The sequence below is a fragment of the Pezoporus flaviventris genome, unplaced genomic scaffold (assembly GCF_033815535.1).
Source record: "Pezoporus flaviventris isolate CSIRO_AGI_PZ_B2104156 unplaced genomic scaffold, CSIRO_AGI_Pfla_v1 ptg000020l, whole genome shotgun sequence".
NCBI lineage: Eukaryota > Metazoa > Chordata > Aves > Psittaciformes > Psittacidae > Pezoporus > Pezoporus flaviventris.
Window position 1 is genome coordinate 3,160,166 of NW_026892568.1, and position 16,265 is coordinate 3,176,430.

The following is a 16,265-nucleotide window of genomic DNA, read 5'->3' on the forward strand; positions in this document are numbered from 1 at the left end:
GGACTGCAGGTTTGGATCTCCCCATCCCTTTCCTTTGTGTTGGTGCTGGAAGTAACGGGAGAGTGAGATGTACCAGAGCGCATTTCCTATCCCTGGTAAATCATGAAAGAGAGAAGGGAAAAAGGCTTTTGTGCTGAAAACTTGGTGTTAAAATTAATTCACAAGTGTCTCAGAAAACTGAAACCAGACTTGCCTGGCGTGGTGAGCAATGTGCTTTGCACATGTAGTGTTTCTCCTGGTGCCTGTGAGAACTGACTATCGGTATCTCGGGCAGAGCCAGGGAAAGGTACTTGGCAGGAGGAGTTGTTACTTTAAGTCCTGCCTGAGGTTGGGCTGAACAAGACATGATCCATCATTTAATGCTTGTTTGTCTGTCTTATTGATTACAATGAAATGCTTTTGTTTTACCAGGGAAGCCCGAGCATTGCATACACAAGCCCATCCCATGAACTTTAAGGATTTGGGCTCAGATGGTGGATAGGAATCCAGCCCAGGCCTCCACAAGCTGCCGTCCCTGCAGGAGCCAGTGCTGTGCCGCTGCAGAGGGTATGTTGCCTCTTTCTACCCTTTAGCAAACACAATAAGTAAGAAGTCTCCTGTAGAGGTGTGGTAACTCCATGTGATTCTTGAATATAAACCCACAACAGCACAAAATCCCCTTGTGCAGCTCCGACCCCTTGGTGAGTCCCAGCCATGCAGTGTGGCTTAGTTGAACACTCACTGACATCAGGCCGTTGCCTTTCCTTTATGCAAGTGATATTTGTCCATGAGAGCTGAATCAGCACATGGATCTGCGGGGTGAGACTTGCTATCAGGCACTAGAAGCACCATAGAGCAGTGAGAACAGCACCTTTCAGAGTAAGAATTGTGCAGAAAAGCTGGGGGGGAGCAGTGCTGCTTTGGACTGTTCAATAATGCCTGGTTTTCAGTGCTTCCTGGAAAATCAAAAGCTGCTAAAGGAAATTGTATTTTAGGTTGAAGCAAACACTTGATGTTATTTTGAAATACTCTTTTCAGCCTGGGGATGCAATTCGGTTTAGTAGGAGAAAGCCTGTCAAGTAGTGAGCTGAAAAGTTGGCATTTTCAAAGGGAAGTAGAGACAAGCAACTGCTGCGCGTGTTCACAGCAGTTCCTGCTTATTTCTCTGAGGGTTAATAGGGATGAGGATGTGTCAGCCCTATGCCAGGTAGTGGATTTCAGCCTGCAGCAGCACCAGCTTTTGCAGTTTTACCGCAAATTCTGTTACAGATGTTTTTCAAAGCTCTGGCTCCTCCTATCCTGTAATTACGTGAGAGTTTCAGAGTTCTCTAAAGCTGAAGGTAAATTGACAACTTTGGTGATCGTACAGAGCGGCTTGAAAACAGGCAGAAAGGTTTCAAAGGAAGAAGGGCAAATAGGGGAAACCCAAAATTGCATTTCTTTGAAATCTCAAGATTTGTAAGGCAAGCGCATGATTTTGTGGCCTAGGACAGACTGCTAAGTGCTGGCTGCTGGCAATGCTGTGTTTATTTTCCGTGCTTGGATTTCTGCAGGGCTTTAGACACGTTATGAAAAATGCAGTATTTCATGTTGTTTTTTAAAAGGCAGCAGAACACTTGGTTGGATGATCTCCAAACCAGACTGTAACATACAATAAAAACTATAGTGCACTGTAACAAACTACAAAAGGCTGAGATGTTACTTCACCAGCACAAACCCTAGGCACATAATGCAGGAAGAGAATTGTATCGCTTGTATTTATGGCCAAAAGAGAAAGAAAAAATGCACACTGTGTGGGTATAGTGCACATTGAAATTACAGAACAAAATTCAATTAGATCTTTATAAATAAAATCCACATATGCTGATTTGTGATAGATTTATTTCTCAGCCTTTGAAAGGATGGCTGCCCTCCCTTTGGAAACCAGTCATTTGCAGACATCAGGTCTGTAATTCACAAACTGGCACGACCAGAAGTTTGTGGATTTGAGTCTGGCAAATGCCAGTCCTGGTGTATCTGTTTCAGGGGCACATGTTGGGATTCCCAGTGATGGAGGCAGGGGAAGCAGCACTGCAAAAGTCATCTGTAACAGGGTGTTTATTTCCAAATGTGTGGCTGTAAAGTTTAGGTTGTTAGTTTTGGTCATTAAAAACAACACTAATTATAACTGAAGAGAAAATGTAGGATCCTTGCAGGCTGCATCTAAATGATCCCTTCCTGAGCAGGAATACTTCCTGCAGTATTTGCAAAAAGTATGGGACTAGTACCCAAGTCATGAGTGAGAACTACAAGCATATGGAACACAGGCCTTTCTTGTGTGAGACAGAGCACTAGGACTAGATCAAGACCTCTTTAAACATTCATGTGAGAGGCTTTTACTGCAGCTAACTAAGCATCAGTTTTCCTGAATTGCATTCTCATGCCATGGACTTCCACTTCTTTGCTTCCAGTACTGACAGCAAGTTAGACACCTGGTTTCCTCTCCACCCCTGAGCAGGTTTGGTGGTTAGTGCCTAAATGACTCCTGAGAACAGCAATTTAAGTGTGATTTCTTGATGTTGTTTGAACCATACTATAGCTTGCTGCTCCTTAAAGAGGGAGATCCTGTTCTTCCATCTGCCTCCCAGCTTCTGGCCACATATTCCTGCTAGTTGAGCTCTGTCACTTAAAGCGGTGGATGGGCACAGGGTCCCAGCGTGAAGTCCTCAGCTTCTGCATGGCCCCCTTGGCTGACAAGCACACCCTTTCCCAAGTACCACTGCTTCCTTTTGCACTGTCCCAGAGTTGCCTCCAGCTGGCACAGAGGTCTGCAGGGAGTAAATGCATAAGGACTTGCCACCAGCTAACCAGGAGTGTTACCTGGAAGGTTTTGATCAAAGCCCTGGAGAAAGGTGGTGGCTCGGGGTGAGCCTGAGTGCCAGGCTCTCCTTTCAGCCCTCTAAAACTGCATTAACTTCAAAAGAACACATCTGTTGTAGTTGTAGAAAGAGGAGCTCAGCTGGAGACAAAACAAGAGCCACTTCTAACTGAAGGTAAAATTGTATTTAAAACTTCAAAGTAGAATCCGTAAGGGACTGAGCTGTGCAGCAGGAAACCCACTGGAGGATGCATTTTGCTGCTGACCACAAGGAGCCTGCAGCAGCTGATTCTGACTTCACAGAAAGAAATCCGTGGCTGTAACCACTTTAGCCTCTGCTACAGGGTATGTAAAAGGCTGTGATGGGTCACTTGTTTAGTTTTACCTCCAATCCTAAAGGCAGGTTTATTTCATCTCTTGAGATTGGTTTGTGTCTTTTACCACGGAGCCTTCACGTCACGGGGCCCAGCTTTCCTCTCTGAGTGACTAAGTAGAGGTTGAATGAGGCTGCTCTCCAAAAGTGGGACTGTCAGTAGACGATGGCTCTGTCTCTGCGATACTGAAAACAGACATGAAGGCACCTTTCACTAACACATTCCATCAATGCTAGAGACTTGTCACACAGGGAGCAAACACCGAGTGAAGCAAAGGAAGCATTTACAATTTGCTGCCATGAAAGGAGACAAGATAAATCAATAGGAACTAAATTAGCACAGCCAGCGGCCCTCACACCTACTTTGGAAACTCTATTAAAATCCATGGCCTAGAATTTGCAGGAGGGATTATATGCGTGAGTCAAGATTTGAGAGTGAGCTAATGTAAGTGACACCCACTTCTCAAACTGCCTAAAACACTGACTGCCAGGATGCACTGCCAAAGACAAGAGTTCTAGTAGGTATTTGCTGGCTGTCATTGGCCTCAGATAAGTATGTTGGGAGGAGAATAGTGGAGGAGTCAATCAAGAGATAACACTGAGTAAAGCTCAGTTGCATAACACAACAAGAAGTCAGATTTAACCGAAGCTAAACATATGTCTGAGTACCAAGGGCATAGTGAGGACTGTGATGGCCCAATCAGAATCCAGAGACTCAGGTTTGAGACCAACACACAGGAACAAGATCTGGCAAATAGCTCATGTGATTGAGCTGGTTGTGCTCTTGTGCTGCTCTTGGGTGACCTTCTTAATTCAACTAAAACGGTATCTGTCCTAGGCGTTTGCAGAAGCAGTAGATGGATGACAGCATCCCACTGACACCCCGAGGCACAAGAAGACTTGCTGGAAGTCAACCTGAGGTAAATATTTTCTTGCAGAAATCTGATTATTGTCACAGTGAATGTGGCATTTCCAGGAAGCATCCGGTGTGTGTGATCTGTGCAGTTGATCTCTACATCCATGGTAATACCAGACACGGGGATTATTGCAGAAGCACAGAGCAGCTCTCCAGGGCCTCATGTGTGTTGTAGAGCTGATCCCTGTGTGTGTGAGAAATCAAGGATTGCCAGAAGTCCAGCAATTGCTACCCCTAACCTCGCTGCTGGGTATCTAGGAATCCTAGGCCAGTGTGAAAGTCACTGCTTCTGCCAGGCAGAATTTGTATGAGGAGAAAAAGGATCCTGAAAAACCAGAGCACATGGCAGCTCTGTGCAAAGAAAAGGTCTTTGTCCTGGCTCCCAGCCTCTTACTGTTTCACAGCACCTTGAGGAGAATTTCCTTTCCCTCTGGTACTGACAGTAGTGTGCTGGTAAAGCCCTCTGGACTTGCAGGGGTAGAAGAGCTGGATTGGGGCTGGCTGCACAGCTGGATTTTTCAGCTCTGCCTGTTTCCAGAGCTTCCCAAGGAAACTGATACATTCAGGCCCTGGCTCTGTGTTATGAAACGGATAGAAACCTCAGAGTCCCTTACCCTGTGTCTGCCAGTGGAACTGCAGGGATAAACTAGTCCTGTCCTGCACTGGTTTGGCAGCCTTTGCAGAAGAGCATGGGCTTCATGCAAGAGCAGAAAGGCACCACTCAGTAGTTACAAGACAGCTTAAAGTTGTCCAAGTAGTTACAGAATGGAGGTTCTGCCAGTCTTGGTTTTACAGCTTCATTTACATTTCTAACGTGCATTGGGCCCTTCACCTGGGAGATGCTATAGAAACACAAGGCATTAATAGCATGGAATATACAGTAAAAACTCAACAGTGTAAAACACATGCAATATAAGTGGGAAGAGAATTCTCTGCATGTTCTGCCTGGATTTTAAGCATGAATTACATTGCAGCAGCTAAAGGCTATGGAGTATGAATCATAAAGTTGAATTCCACTGCAAAACTGACAGGACAGAGATCTGACCAACATTATGAAGTATGAGAAGTGATTTTAGGACCCTCTGTTTTGATGAGAAGGATTCTGGAATTGCTTTTCAAAGGTTGGCTGCACAGAGTTGTCAGAACATCAGGCGCCAGGACTGCTCTTCTCTTTTATAAACCCCCTGATGTGTCTTGTGCATTGGCACTGCACCTCGCTGGGGGAGACTTTGTTTCACAATGGGATATTTGGGCACTGTGGTAATGGGAACTAGGAAAAACTCGGAAGGACTTTCATGCTGAATAACAGTTTATCTTCTGCAATAGCAGAAGGGAGAATTCCAGATCTTTTCTTCTGCTTTTTACCTTTTGAGAGATTTATAGCAAACATCTTTAGAAAAGATCACAGGGAAAGAAATGTCCATCTTCCCTATCTTCTCTGTCTTTCCTACCACAAACCACTGGGTGATAATTCACTCCTAAGTGGTCAGGTTAGCTGTGCTGGCTTTGGTGGTGTGTGCGCACTGGTGATGAGACTGTTCTGATGTGCAGAGTCCCTCTGATCCATTTTGGGGGACCTTGGGGGTGCATGGGAGGTGAAGACGAGGAAGGCAGCTCAGGCAAAGCCTATACAGTTGTGTTTAAAGGTGATTGATAGATGCATTTAGTGTGAAGCAGATTGTCTCTTTTGCCCCTCTGCAGTTTGGTGGGGCCAGGAGAGCCCGTGGTGCTGGCAGTCTGCCTTGGATGAGTGGATGGGACCTTGTGGGGCTTCACTCAATGGCTCAGTGTCCTACAGGCTTGGGCCTTATTCCCACTCCAGGACACTTCTACAACCACATCTGGACCAGACGCTGCATAAACTGAGAGCAGCTGATTTCCCATCCCAGCAGAAAAATGCTTTTGGGGAGGTGTGAGCCATAGCAGGACCACAGGGCACTGCAGAGGAATGCCCAGGAGAGAGGCACGGCAGAAGGTACAAGAATGTCCAGGAGAGATGCTGGTGGTCGTGAGAAGTGCCCAGGTGCCTGTCCCTGAGCCCAGCCCTGGGGAGCACCAGGGCTAGTGTCTGTGGGCTCCAGGGCACGAGGTGCCAAGGAGCTCCATTGCAGGGCCAGCTCGGGCAGCTCTGCAGCACTTGGCTTCCTCCTGCGCATCTTGGGTGCTGAGCACAGCCCAGAGGTGGACAAGGACTTCAGCGTGGGCTTATAGAAATGCACATGGTGCCCTTGCTGAGGAAAAGGTGATCTGAGGAGCCTTGTGCCTTGTTTCATCCAGGACACAAACCATCAAAAATGGGGGGGACTTCATTAGGGCTGGAAAACACTTACTTGGGAAATTTTGGATTCCTGGGGGTATTAGCTGGCTTTTCACATGGATCCAGCACAGGCTTACAAGCATTCAGAGAGGAAGGAGCTGGGAAGGGAGGTGAGGTAGATCTCCAAGCTCCTGTCCCTGCAGGTGACCCAGTGAATGAAAGCACAAGCTCTGCTCTGTCCTGCTGCACACAGACGTGGCACAGCTCCAGCGCTCTGCGCTTCTCCTTGGCCTCTGAGCTAGGTCATTCCTACAGCTCCCCTGCATCCCCAGTTGTTATTAATGGCACACCTGGTGCCAAATAGGATCTTTTCCATTCCTATCTGTGAGTAACAAGGTTGTTAAAGTCACTCTCAGCTCTGCTGAAACCAAACAGAATTTTATATGACATACTGGGCAAAGGCTCTGTTTGAAGTAGTCTTTAATCTAGTTCTAGGATTAAATCATATGTAAACAGTCACATTTTATCAGCTCAGCTACAAAGTAATTTATTTGTTGGTTTAATTTTAGTAACTTGTAGGTAATTCAGTATTATTTGAAAGGTTATATAGTAAGCTGATCTAATTCTCCACCAATAGAGCAAGTAGAGGAGTCTCCTGATCCCGCAGAAGGCAGATAGCTTCCTTGATTTTTGGAAAGCTGTTCCAAACGTGTGGAAATGCAGAGTGACTGGATGTGGGGCTTTGCAGGACCAAGGCCTGCCATTGTGTTTTTTTGGCAGTGTTGTTTGACATTGCAGTGCAGTTTTTGTAAGTGTTGCATCTGTTTTTACTGCGTTGTGCAATTAGACTTTCAAGACACAGCTATAACTATGGAGCATTTTGCTGGATGTTGCTGTATCCCAATGGAAAAGATAAGCTGTATTTTCCTTAGAGCTAGAGGAGAATGTAACTGTGGTATCCCAGTCTCTGTGGCAAAGAGTTTTAGTGCCATTGCTGTATGTCAGCTCTTTCATGCAGTTAGACTGCGTAATCTTTTATCAGCCTTATTTATTTAAGGAGCATTCAAAGGTGGGGAGTGATTCTTACGAACTTCAGTATTAGATTAGCCTTTACTATAGGACTTGATTTTTCGTGTTGGAAAAATCATTCTACACTGGCAATCTGAAAGATGTTCCCATGTGAAATCTGATGTGCAGGATGTGAAACTATTTCCCTTTGCATAAAGGGATTTCAAGATGATTTCTGAGTGAACATGGATATAGTTTTATTGCCGCTTGGCACTAATAGCTGGAGCAGGTTACAGGAGTTGAAAGGCAGTGATCTCAAGTAAAACTGAACTCTGTCCAGTATTTTACACATTGAAACTCTCCCCTCCTTACAGCACCTGGGATTTCCAGGTGATTTTGATGGGGACTCTCAACAGCCTTCTGTGAAGGAGTAGGGCTCTATTTCCTATCCCTGCTTCTAGCTAGACTTTGTAGAGTCTACTTCCAAATGGCCTGACTGTGCATGCCGTAACTTCTATTTAACAGGCAGGCCTCATTGTGTCATGGGGGAATTTCACCCCTAAGTGCCGATCTTTTGTTTTCCTGTTGGGAAATTCAGGCTGAATAAATGCCAAAGAAAGCTTAAGATTTTCCCCTGATTTTCTGCCCAGCGTCTTGCATGCTTGAGTATTGGTCGTATCCAGATCAGTATTAACACACACTGGTAACTGAAATTCCCCCTGAAGGCATCAAAGTTGTGTGATCTAAAGTGGGAATGCCTTAATTTGGGGAAAATTGATCTAATCCAGGATTCTGCAGCATTTATAGCAGCTGGCCTGAGCTCTTGGCCGTACACATCCCAGTCCTTTACAGAGGCAACATGTACAGACAACATTTCCCCCCTTGTTTGCATTTCAGCTAACTAAAGACGTTCCATTTTCTGCCTGACTTGTGTGTCTGTATCTGGGGAGGATTTGAGTTTAAAACACTTTAAAGAATACTCTGAAATCATAATCTGCAGGGCTCTGACTTGGTTCATGTGGTTGGGAAATCTGGATACCAGGGCAGGAAAAGCCAATATGAAAAGAATAATGTGACTCAATTGACTGTGAAATTCTTCTAGGAACAGGTGTAATTGTGATCGTAAACATTTGTGAGACATTTTACTACCAGCTTTAATCCCTGCAGAGGGGATATTTAGGAGTAGGAGAATAAATGTGAAAGTAACTTCAAAGGCTGAGTTAAAAGATCAGGAACACGAACCTCAGGTCTGGCCAGCAAGCAGCTGGGCTTTCTTTGATCCATCATTTTCCTCCAGATCAGTGCATGTGTGACTCTAGGAGACCCCAGTGGGGATCTTTTGAGTGGTGGTCACCCAGCCAGAGTCCTCTCCAGCATGACCTTGCCTTTTTCCATTAGTCCCATTTCTTTAATGGGGTAGCACAAGCTGTAACAGATGGATCACAAACACCAGGAGGGGAAAACACAAAGAGCAAAGTCTTGAAGTTGTGGCACTGTCTCTGCTGGAGAAAGTGGTGCTGGGTTGGGGTAGCTCTTTGTGAAGGCAGGCACCAAGAAAATAGGTGAAAAAAGTCATATTTCCACATGGCTTGTGGAGGGCACAAAGCTTTCCTTTAGTGAATGCACAGGAAATGTAAAAGCAGGGAAGGGTCTGAGAACTGCGTAAGGAAGTTTGATAGGGGTTGAAAGTCCTTCCTGTGCTTAGGGCCAGCGTCAGAAGCAAAATGCCATTCACGTTCCACCGCAGCTCAGGTTCCTTGCAAAGGCCTCTCTCCCACTGCCATTAAGGAAACACAACTCACTGGTAATTTCAAAGAGGGAAAATGAGAAGCCATAAAGACAAACACGTAGGAAGTGCTATAGAGTGATAAGGAAGCCAGGATGGTAAATCAAAGCCTAAGGAGGAAGGATATGGAGGGGCACAAAAGTATAAATCTTTCTAAACCGCTCAAGGAGTTGGTGGGGCCTTTAGAGGGATGTGAATGGAGAGTCAGTGGTTGGAGCTGCTGAGAAGCTGAATGAATTCCTTGACTCGATAAGAGCAGCTAAAGGTCACATACTGTAAGGAGGACAGGGAAACACAGTGGTTTTCTATGTGGGGAGAGAGAGAAGGCATATTATTTAGAAGTTTTATGTGTGTAACCCAAGCAGACAGTTGGGAAATTAAAAGCTATTAAAATTGACAAGTCACCAATTTTAGATTCACTGCAACCTACAATTCCTGGACTTGGTTTCTGGTGGTGGTGTTTGAGAGGTCCCTGAGAGAGCGGTGGTGTCTGAGGAAGGAGACACAGAAAGCCTGTGTCCTGATTTTGTTCTGGGGGAAAAAAAAGGAACATAAAACAATTGAAAAAAAAAAAAAAAAGAAAAAAAGAAAATAGGCAAGTTGTAGAGAAAATAGAGTAGATATTACTAAAGAGCAAGCAGCAGGCAGTGTTTGAGAGCCATTTTGGCAGACAGTGAAGTGGCCTCAGCACCCAGCAGTCTTACATGTCTGAAATCAGTACTTTAAATAAGGCTGAACGTGCAGTAAAAGTACTCTGTACTTGTAGAGCATTAGCTACCACAAAAGTCTCACTTTGGAGAGAGGTGTTCCTGCAGTACAAACTGTATCACAGGGTAACGCAGTGCCTGGGGCTGCACAGGTCACTGAGAGCAGCTCACACACCAACATCTTCCTGAGTCCCCATTCAGCTCCAATGAAAATGGCAAACACGTTCCCACCTCAATGTCATGGTTTTTTAAAGCCCTGCGAGTCCGAGCGCAGTAACCTGCAGTGTTTTACAACTGCTCTGCACTACTTGTCACCAGCCATAGCAGTGGCAGCTGACAAGTTTGGTCAAATCAGTGCTTCCAGCTGCCCTCATCTCTTGAGGCTAATGCTCCCACCCCTCAGATCATGGAGGGTAGTCAGGGTGCAGCTCTGTGCTCACATGTCTCGTTATGGTCAGAACCATTGCACTGTGGATTTGATTGAATTATGGGTCTGAGCCCTCAGACAGACACACTTTCTGCCACTTTTCATCCTGTAGATGCTGTGCTGATGGCAGAAGACCTTTGACTGGCTAAGCCAGTGTTTTCCAACCTTATTTTCAGTTTATGGAGCTCTAAACATTTGACACTGCAGGTTTGAACCCTTTTATAGCAAACCTAAGCCTATTTACTATCTCCTTGCTCATGTAAATTAGGAGCTTTTCACAGGCCTATAGAAATAGCCTGTGTGCCTGAAGGGACCACAGCTCAGCCCCCCTGGTTTAATGAAGCTATTGCTGCTCAGAGCCTTTTATTTTCATAAGCTATGTGAAGATGGAGAGAAACAAAGAGAGAAGGGTGCAGGACCACAAGCTCTTCTCACCTTCAAGAAATTAGGAATACTCTTTATTTAGAGGAGAATTTCAATAGGGTTCCCAAGACTCATGTCCCACTAAAGAGAGGAGGCACAAGGCTCCTCTTGTGAGGTGTAAAGTTTCCCAGGAGACAGACTGAGCAACTGAGATATGTTGCAAGTTTTTGGGAGAGAGATTTATATATAAATGTGTTACGGGAAAAAATACCTCTGCTCATACACATGGTAATTCTTCTGCCTTACTTTGTTTGGTATCGTTCTTTCTTTATTGTTGTCAAAGATTTAAAGGAATTTAATTAAAAAGGCAGTTTAACTACCCTTTTCTTTCCAGATAACAAACACTAAAATAAAATGAAGTGAAATATTGGAGAGCCTGCTTTATACCCCTTTTAAAACTTAGCACAAAAGCCAAATGAGATCATAGGGTTTATCCGGCAAGACATTGCCAGAAAAGATGAGGAAGTGCTCCTGCCACTGCACAGGGAATGGCCAAAGCTTTATCTGGAAAGGCATGGTCAGTTCTCATCATCATCTTTGGGAGGATAAATTCAAGGTGGGACTCAGAAGGTGACTGGGACAACAGGTGATACTTACAAGGACTAACCAAAGGAGCATGGGTTGTTCAGCATGAGCTGAAGTGAGAGTGCTGCTTCTTGTGGGTGCAACACGAGGAAGAACGTTGTGTAAATGCAAAGAAATCCTCAGTCGACAGAATGACTGTAAGCTATCATGGAATACCCTTATACTGTAAATGAGGAGGACTCTGGGCCTTAGAGCAACTGGGTTCTGCAAGAGCTTGCATTGGGACAGCAGGACCAGGGTCCCATGTGGAACCCACTGACAAAAGGGATTGCATGTGAAGCTGTGAAAGGGGAGTCTGGCTGCAGTGATCATCTCCAGTCCTCTATGCTGCCAGCATACCATTAATTTCTTCCATTAGCCTGGTATTCCATAGGCAACTGTCTAGCTGTGATCTTCCAGAGAGCCAAAAGTAGGCTCTATTATTTAGGTTTTAACTCAGCTGTAATACATCATTTAGAAAAGATCCTGCTGTGTTAAGATGCATCCAGTAACGTGGCAACCTCCAGCATATTAGTCTGCACTCTGCTTTGTCAGCTTCCACGTCAGCAGGTGAGTGATCAGCGGGGCTGAGACTTGCCCGTGGTGGTGTGCGGTGCTGAAGGTCTGTCTGGGTTTCACATCTTCTGCAAGCCTGGTGCTGCCACATTCCTCACCAGCACTCCACACACCAGTGTCAATGCATCCCTGCTGGAATGAGCAGAGACTGCTTTGCTCCTGACCCGAGTGTATCCATGCTCCCTCCTTTTCCTCTGTGGCTGTTTGGGCTCCTCTCCTCAAACCACAGCTCCCCCCACCCACCCCTGCACACCCTTCCCTTTCCAAAATGCGTTTTGAGGCTTTGGTTGTAGTAATCAGGGGGTGGAAATATCCTGACCCCACACCCTGTAAGGGAGCTCTCAGAGCTGGCTTGGGGATGGGCTCCTGGAGCTGCAGCAGTGGTGCTTAATGGCCAGTAGTGACAGGTTTATAAAACAACATCTGTTGCCTCCAATACAAGCTTGTAGCCTGGCTTTTCTCCTGGTGGCTGTTCTACAACATAATCGTGTGTCTGCAGCTTTCTCCAGTGTACACTGCCATCCATTTCTCTTGAAGCAGTTGCATACCTGATCCTCAGCACCCTGCCATTGCTGTGGGAGCACTTACAGCACCTCCTGGGCTTGTGGTAGCTGCAGTTCATCCCACTTGTTAGCAATAGCTGCAGGGGGAGTCTGGAAATGGGGATGCAGGAAGGGAAGGGACCTGTGAGGCCGCTTTCATCCTGTCGTTTACTCTGCCCATCGGTACCAAGAGAGGTATGGAGCAGGGCTTTGCCCACTGTCGGTTTTACCCTGCACACAGGGTCTCTGCTGGTCCCTCCTTGGGCAGAGGCCAGAGGCAGAGCAGCACCAGGGTGTCAGCTCTGTGTCAGCCTCTGACCAGCAGGAAGGTCTCCATCTAAATCAACAAGAGCTCTCTAGACTTCGAACCATGGCGGGTGGGTATTTTTAGAAGCCAATCAATCAGCGGTGACTGTTCAAGTTCAGACAAGTCAAACACAGCCTGCAAAGTTACACAGAAGCAGTGTGTGTTGTGGAAGGGTTGGTGGGGCGGCTCATTCGACAAGTTGTGCCAAATCCATGAGCTACCAGAGCTGAGCTCTTTGTAGAGAGATAGCTGTAAGAAGCAGAAGTGTACACAGACTGTGGATTGTAAAACATACGCTTTTTTAATTGAAGCAATAAATTACAGTTTGGGCTTCCACAGAAACCTTCTTTCAAGGTGCTAAAAGTGTTTCCCAAACCTGAACACAGCCCTCGGTTGAGGGTTTTCATCTTGGCCTTTTTTGCAGGTGAGGAAATTGAAGCGCAGAAGCATTCAGGGGCTACCAAGGTACCACAGAGTCTCTGAAGAATCCAGCTTGTCTCCAGAAGTGCTGCACTGCAGCAGTGCTGGGAGAAGAAGAAAAGAAATGCCCTGGCATTCCCCTTCACAGTCTGAGAGCTGAAGTAGCAGTGATGGGGTTTAGGTCATCCTCGGGGCTCTGAGTGCGGTGGTGGTTCTGCTACAAGGTAGGAGCGTCTGAAGCCCTGGTAGCTCCTTCCTCAGAAACATGAGCTGGAGTTTGCTATCACTGAGCACAGAGAAGAACTGATTCTTGCAGGAACCTCCAGATGCTGTTCTAGTGTGTAGGGATGAAATAGGTTAATGCATCGTCTCACTCCATGAAAAATGCCGGCACAGCTGGGCTCAGACTGGACCTCTCAACCCAGACACTGGTCAGTAGCCAGCTCAGAAAACATTAGTGCTCTGATTTCCAGAACCTGAGCTTGGAAATGGGCCCAATGCTTCCCACTGTTGTTAACTATTGAGAGAAGAACCTGTGGCTGCTCCTGCCTGCTTCCCTGCTACTTCTTGTCCTTCCTCAGACACCACAAGGCATCTGCACCAGAGCTCCTCGCCGGAGTCTTGGCACAGCTGCACAAAATGTAGTGCATGATCTGATTCTCAAATTGGGCTTAACTCCTATGTTCAGTGCCAGCTGGAGGGGCCTGCTGAGTTCTGCTGATGCACCAGAAATGTATTTTTAGGAAGGTTTCTCTATAATTATTACATTATAGCTACTGCAGGATTGCTCAGAGGCTGGTAAACAATTGCTATACTTGTTAGAGGTCATGAATACAGAAAAACATTCCTCTGTGTGAGGTCTGCTGTTAAATAATAACTTGTCGTCTCATGGTGTAGGGGGAGTGAATGCCCTCAAAGGGACGTGCTGACATTGTTGAAGCCAGTGATCCAGTTCCTGTAATTTACACCACTTTCTTGAAGCTGCTTCTCTGAACAGGAACAATGGATGCACTGAGGGACAGCAGTTGCCCGCTGCAGCTCTCGTCACCCTGCGCCTTGATCCTCTCGTTCTCTCTGTTACTGATTTTGTGGTAACACTTGGGGACCCTCATGGCCAGAGACTGAGGCCTCAGGGTGACGGGCAGGTTGAAAGGAAGCCTGTTAGTGTAATAGGAGTGCAGGGTCCTGCTCCAGACAGGAGCAGTGGCAGGAGAAGGTGATCAGGCACACAGAGAGTATTAACGAGTAATTTCATGATCCACGGGTCTAATGAGCAGTGTTCACCCTTGTGGCGTCTCTGCTGTCTGATGTGGAGGGAGCATTCCCTGCTGCCTTCTCCTCGGGGGATACTAATGGTGTCTGCATCCTCCATCTGTCATCTCCAGTGCACCTCTGGGAGCTTCTGAGCTTTGAGAAATCCTCTGTCTCGCTCAAATTGTCTGACATGTTCAGGAACTACTCACACACACGCTGTGATCCCATGTAAAGCTTTGTTTCCTTAGGAAGTCCAGGCTTCCCAGTAATCACCTTGCCTTTTGCCCAGACATAGCATGCAGTTGTGGTTTCCATGGTGCAGAAGAAACACAAGGATACAGCTGTTGCTCAAGTCAGTTACAAAACGGGCAAATTAATGATCCCAGGATCCCTCTCTGGAGGCCAGAGCAGAGACCACGAAATGTGACTGAGCTGCAAAAGCTGGGGTAGAGCAGTGAGCACCGGCCTGGGCAGGTGATAGATGTCTCATTCTCAGTCCCTCCCTGTGGTGGTGGGGATTTGCCCCTTATTTCTATGGTCAAAACAAGATGATGTCTTGGCAAAAGTGTGGCAAGTGAAGGATTCGGTGTGGGAGGAGCTCAGTGGGATTGTGTAGGAGCTGAGCTGCTGTCAGTCTGCACCGTGGGCGGGTGGCTGCTGGGGCATGTCATTGTCCAGGGTGTGATGAGCTGCAAGTGGAGGAAAGGCACTTGTGTGGAACAAGCCTTGAGGTTTGCAGAGGACTGCAGAGATGATCAAGAAGCCATAAGCAAGCGGTGGAAGAGCTAAAATGTATCTAATGAGCCATAGCAGTGGATGAACATGTGTTGCTGAGCTGAATTAGGATTTGAAGATGATGAATTAAGTTCAACATCTGTGACAATCCAGTCAGTACTTGCAGCCTAACACAGGTTGCATACAGCACACAATCCACAGACCCGGAGAGGAAGAACGCTTTCGGTGATCAGTGGAGCACAGACTTCTCTTAATGATGGTTCACATAGATTGAAGGGACAAACAGCTGAGGATGGACATGTGTTTCTCTGGGGAGATTGCACTAAAGCAAAATCTGACAGAGCCTTCAGTTTTGGGAACTCAGTACTTTGGAACTGTCAACTTGCATCAGAGCTAGATAATGCCCCCACTTTGGACCTCAGCAGCCACGCTGGCACTGGGGGAAGGAGCCAACCTCGGATACAGATCTGACACTGCCCAGCCATGTGGTGACCACCAGCCCTCCACCCCTCCAGAATAACACTCACCATATTCATATACAGGAGGATGATTGAAGGAGGGAATGGCAGCCTCCATACTCAGCCCCCTTGCTTTTCTTGGTTTGCACTGCATGCTTCATGTTGTTTTAATGTAGTTTCCTAGTATTTAATGCGTTCTTACTGCTTTCTCTCATAACACCGACTGAGCACTAAGAGCCAAATCAAACAAGCCATGCCAATAAGCCAAACATTTCACTTCAACCAGCAAAGCGGATGCCTCTTACCCAGCTCAAGCTTAGATATGTAAATCAAGGAGCTCAGAGCTCATCAGGGAGCACAAAGCCAAAGCCAGTCCAATGCCAGCAGAGCCCGGCAGTGGCTATTGGCACAGGGGCTGCCGTGTGCCCCCTCCCCATGTGCTGCTGTTACCATGCCACGTCTTGAGGTGGAAGTCAGACAGGGTGACAGGCTGGTTGTTCTCAAGGTTGTAATGTGGCATCTTGTCTCGTGGGCTTTATCAGGCTGGGTCTTGTTTTTCTGTGGCTGTAAGCACCTCTGAAGCTCTTTAACTTCAGTGGAAGCTGGAGTTCATGTTCTGTGCTGCTGAAAGCCTTTCCATGCAATTAGAAAACAGCCCCAAACCTCCTCCCCTGGT